This window comes from Schistocerca nitens, chromosome 4 (genome assembly GCF_023898315.1).
Source record: "Schistocerca nitens isolate TAMUIC-IGC-003100 chromosome 4, iqSchNite1.1, whole genome shotgun sequence".
NCBI lineage: Eukaryota > Metazoa > Arthropoda > Insecta > Orthoptera > Acrididae > Schistocerca > Schistocerca nitens.
Window position 1 is genome coordinate 922,640,157 of NC_064617.1, and position 6,000 is coordinate 922,646,156.

Genomic DNA, 6,000 nt, shown 5'->3' on the forward strand with positions numbered 1-6,000 from the left:
ATTCTATAGCTCCTCACAAAGAATATTTTGACTGAAATTCACAATGTTACATTGTTTTGTGTTGTTGCAGTGTGTGAGTGATCGTTAGGTGCTTTTTAGGCAATGTAAGAGTATTATTATTTCTATTTCTGTTATTAATACTACATACAGTTTTATCTGTTTGTAAAAGATTATCTACAATCTGTGCTGATTTTGTGTGTGAGCTCTACATTTAATTTTAGAATTTTAACCTACATATGAGGGGAATCTTTTGTGTGAATATCAGTTTCCATCACTCTCAAGCAATTCCCATTGTTCCAAAAGTTTAGTCAAAAACTGTTATTCATGCCTACTCGAGTGAGTGAATTTTTTTTTTTTTATTTTTAATCCAGGGCTAGTCTCACTGTTTCAGTTCCAGTGCAATTTTATATTTTCTCATAAATGTTATCATTTTTAAAAGATTTGTTTATATTTTAGTACTGTTGTCTATGTTGTGAAAATAAAAAATAACATCACTTTGCGATTGTGTGATGGGCTTTATTTGTATTTCCTTAACACAGAATGCAGAACATTACATTACATTAGCTATACTCCATATATTTTGTGGACGAGGGTGCCTCGGAGTTGTAATTACATTTGAACTTTATGCATTCCCTCTAGCCATCTACAAGAATTTAATTTTTCTGGTCTTGGGGTGAAGAAACCATATCCCCATTCCTTCACAGCCTCAGCACCTTCTCTCTCATTAGCTGAACCTGTTCCTTCTCAGCCCAGTGTCCCATCTTCCTACATGTTGACTGCCACCTCTGTGATGGCTGTATCCATACATCTATTTACATCAAGTCCATTAACAGTCAACAGTATCAGCATTTTGGCTGTTGTTATCCCTTCAACACTGAAAAATCACTCCCATGTATTTGGGCCACCCATGGATGGTGCAACAGGAGTGACAACAATTCCTCGCTCAGTGTGCTGTATTTCTCACAAAGGCCTTCATAAACAGGCACTATCACCCAAACCTAGTCTGCAAACAGACCTCCTGTGCTATATCCTCATACGCTTCTAATCCTTGAACCAACCCGCAAAGGAGCATTCTTATCACAGAATATCATTTCGGACTGGAATAACTGAACCATGTCCTAATACCAGGGCTTCGACTAGCTGTAATTGTGCCTGGAAGTGAGAGACAATTTACACACAATCCTGCCATCTCCTAAGATGGTATTCTGCCACCCACCCAACTTGCACAGTGTACTAGTCCATTCTTATTCCACACAAAGTCCCAACCCCTTGCCTGCTTCATGGTGGGATGTAACAAAGCCGTTTTGTAGCTGTACTGAGACCAGAAGATGTGATTCCTTTCAAACGGTGTGTCGCTTTGATGCTATCAATAATACTTTTTACCTCAATTATTTTCTTGTTTGCTTGCCATCTAGAATTCTCTTAATGCAGTGAACCTACTATGCAGTGCCACCAACTCTTCCCACGTGACTTCTTCTCTGTCTGAAGAGGGTTGAGGACTGGAAGAGAGCTTTGTAGTATTCAAGCTTATGAAGTGCTGTAACTGTTTTTCAAAGAACTCTTCTGTATTTGTTGCTCTTAGTTAACAATTACAGCATTGGGTGAGTAGGTCTCTTATTAATCAGATCATCATCTCCATACCAAATCTCAGAACAGAATAGATGAGAGTGTCATTCCTCTTCAGCTTCTTTCAACTATCTCTGATCATTGTCATTCTCGATAGCGTCTCTAGTTCCCTACACCCAAAACACTGCCAGGCTGTGATGACGAAGCATAAGCAACCTCTTCGCAGCCGATGGAGACTCCCAATCACCATAGTGCCTAGGTGACATCTGTGTGTGTGCGTTTCGGTCTGACTCTGTATAATCAGCAAATCGGGGTCTGCACAGTTGGAAGTTCTCTCCACACTAACTAACTAAATAAAGCTGCCAGTTCTCACAAACATCCTTCGTGAGTCTAAGAGACTAAGAATGGAACATGTTATTCCAAAGACTCTCATGTTACACCACGTATCCCCCCCCCCCTCCTCATTTAGACAAAAGTCATCATATAATTCAACTTACGTAACTAATTACAATCATTTTATAACTTTCAATTTTGGTGAATGTAACTCATGATTAAACTTGACGTATATTAAGATCAAACTCAATTTTATTCTTTCACAGTACAGAACTTGCAAGTATATTTCCTACTTACTTTTCAGTTTGTGATCACTAGGTTCTATGGCGAGTGCATTTATATTCTGGTTATGTCTTTAGCACATATTTATGGTCACTTAGTTAAGAGAGAAAGTATGTTTTTAATAATCTCCTTTCTTTATCCTCTCTCTCTTTCTTTAAACTACTATTGCCATCCAACTACTTTGCAGTTAAATTGTTAGATTTTCATAGATGAAGAAAATCCATAAGAGATTTGAGCTATTTGACCAGAATGGATCATTATTTTGTCACTTTTGTTTGAAGGTAGTTCACATCTCACTGTTTGTAAATTGTTGCCTACAGCAGTAAAATGATCTCAAATTTATTGATACGGAACAGGTTTATGACTTTTAATTACCATAAGGAGTTACATGCTGACATTTTCCTCTACACAACTTTCTGCTATTTCAATTCCCAGATTTGTGATAAGTCAACATGTTAGGAAACATATATTCAAGGGATCAGTCATTGCCCAGATGACTATTTGCTTTTGAGTGTTTTGGAGAATACTTCATTAGTGTGATTAACAGCCACATTAGAGTTTTCTACCTTTGTAGGAACTGCACTTAACATTTTATCCTTCAGCCAGGTACTGTGTACCTACATTATTGTCTTTGTGATGTAGGTATCCACCTCCTTGTCCCTGTACATAAAAGAAATGTTACAGATCATTCCTTCCATGGATTCACCTGACCAAGGATTAGACCATCCTTTCTCCAGGTTCATCAGTAGTCCCTGTCTACATAGAACTGTGTCCACCCAATTTTAACAATTGGAAATTGTATCACAACTTGGAACCCTTACCTTTATAAATTTCAACGATGAAGTTTCTACGTATCCTTTTCATCTTACCTGGCTATTTCAAATGCATGTTCACTAACTCTTTCTTTTATAACCTTTTGCAGTGCTGTAACTCACTCACATTCTTTCGAATTGTGCAATACAGATCCTTCTCTCATGTTATCCTTGTGAAAGGCAAATCACTCACAACCTATTTATTGTTACCATTGTTATCTTGTGTTGTGTATATTTATTATCGAAGCAGTCAGATTGTGGTCCTACTAATTACGTCCCGTCGGGTCTGCTGAATAAGCTCTCGTAGTAAGGCCACCTCAGTCCGTTTGAAAATGCGTTGTGTCTTTCCCGAATAGAAAAGTTGCTTTATCTTCAGAAACTTTGGTATAACGCAGACGGCTCTGCAACGAGACAGGGATGTGGACGGGACTTGGCAACCACAAACTGTAAGTTAATGTCTCTCCATATTACTATCAGTAATAAACTGTGCAGCGGTGACTGGGATAAAATTGATAGACTATTGCATGATACCATGGGGGAGCGTATGTTGACAACGTCTAGTAGACAGAAGAAGAAGTTTGATAATTTGCTACCTAATCAGACTGTTCAGCATTTAGACGTTTCCTGGACTGTTATCAATTTATCCAAATGTTCGTTATCTGATGATGAGACATCTGTGCTTGACATGGGAGGAAATTTTGCTGTTAGTCCGCGTTTTGTGCCCACGGAAGAAATTATAGCCAGTGTAGAAGCAGGAATTCGCAGTGTGGATTCTGTAACAGCTGAAGAAACCCATATAGAAACAGTGAGAATATTAGCCAATGCAAAACCGCCGAAGAGTAATATAACTGTGGGTGAGAGAAGAGCTTTAAAACTCCTGAATGACTATAATAGTATTTTGATTCTCCCAGCTGGAAGCGCAATGGTGGTTATGGATGTGGCCGACTATCAGAGTAAAATTACTAATTACTGGATCCGCAAGCATATAGGAAGCTGAATAAGGACCCCACTAACAATGTTCTCAGAACTGTGTCGCGGTTAAAAAAAAAGGCTTCCATTGAAGAGAGTGTACAGAAAGGTCTCTGCAATTTGGTTGTGCTACCACCGAGGCTTTAAGGATTGTCCAAAATTCATAAAGAAAATGTGGCGTTAAGACTGATACTAAGTGCCATTTGTTCGCCCACCTACTCGTTAACCAAGGTTTTGACTACGCTGTTAAAGCCACATGTGGGCCGTTCGGGCTCTTATATAAAGAATTCGACACATTTCATCAGTAGATTGAATGGCATAGTGGTCCAGTCGGGAGACGTATTGGTCAGCTTCGAAGCGGTATCACTGTTTACCATGGTTCCACTTAATGATGTATTGGAACAGCTGGATCGAATTTTTCCTGCCGATATTTCAGAACTGTTTAAGTGTTGTTTGAAGACCGCATACATCAAGTGGAATGAACAGTTTTATGAGCAAACGGATGGCGTGGCTATGGGAAGCCCCCAAGTCCCGTAATTGCAAACTTCTTTGTGGAGAAATTCGAATAACAGGCCTTAGGTAATGCCAGAAAAAAACCAAATGTTTGGTTCCGATACGTGGATGACATGTTTGTGCTGTGGAGACATGGCAGGGAGGAACTAAGCCGGTTCCATGAACATCTGAATAGTATAGACTCGAGAATTCAGTTTACAATGGAGGAGGAGGTAGACGGCAAATTACATTTCCTCGATGTGCTTGTTTTTAGAAACGAAAATGGTAGTTTGGGCCACTCAGTATACCGCAAACCCACGCACACGGACCATTATTTGCACTGGGATTCGAACCACCACCCACAACAGAAGCGGGGTGTCATCAAGACGTTAGCAGACAGAGCTAGAAATATTTGTGAACCTGAGTTGCTCGACGCTGAGATGGAACATCTCCACAATGCACTAATGAAGAACGGATATTCGTCCGCCAAAATAAAACGTGCGTTGAGGCAGCCACGCAGAAATCATAGTGACGTACAGACTACTGCAAAATCTATGGTTTTCCTGCCGTGTGTTAAAAATGTAACGGAAAGAATAGAGCGGATCTTGATGAAGCGGAATATTACCGTAATTTACAAGCCCACCAGGAAGATACAGGAATACCTTAAGCCTGCCAAGGATGCTCGCAAACCATTGGAAAAAGTTGGTGCAGCTGTGGAGATGTTTATGTGGGTACCACTAAAAGAACTGTTTCTAAACAATTGGAAGAGCACAAGGGCAATTGTAGAAGAGGAGAAACGGAACGATCAGCTGTTGCGAAGCATGCTTTCCTGCCCAGGAACCACAATATTCATTTCGAGGAGACGCAAGTACTAGCGGCCACAAGCGGATATTACAAAAGGCTCTACAGGGAGGCAATCGAAATCGCTAAACACCCTAATAATTTCAATCGAAAGGAGGAGGGCGTGAAATTAAATGGTATATGGATGCGGGTGTTAAAGAAGATGTGTACCACCCGTCCACTACTGGGTGATGGAAGCGTCGCTCGACGGCGACGGACAGCGGCCAATTGCACAGACATTTTCAAAATACGTGACGTCACACTGCAGCGTGGGAGCACATGGATACGGAATTTAGCAGCAGTCAGTAGCGAGCCAGTGAGTGTGTTGGACCTTCCATCGAGCTACGGACCCCCTTGAAGATGTCTCCCGCAGTCGGAGACGAAACATTGGGAATTGACACAGAATTCATCAACCGACCAAGGCATAACAGCCCAGATAATTATAATGGACATGATATTTCCGGCCATGAAAGCCTACATTTTAGTATCAGACATGTCCATTTCACCCACCCAGCACATTCTACTGCAGTCCTGTCTCAGGCTTACCCTATCCAATCAAAAACAGGGCCACCATCTCAGCTGCAATTTCTGCACAGCATTGTACACTGAGGTGACAGACGTCATGGGATAGCAATATCCACATATGCAGATGGCAGTAGTATCACATATACATAGTATAAAAGGGCAGTGCATTGGCGGAGCTTTC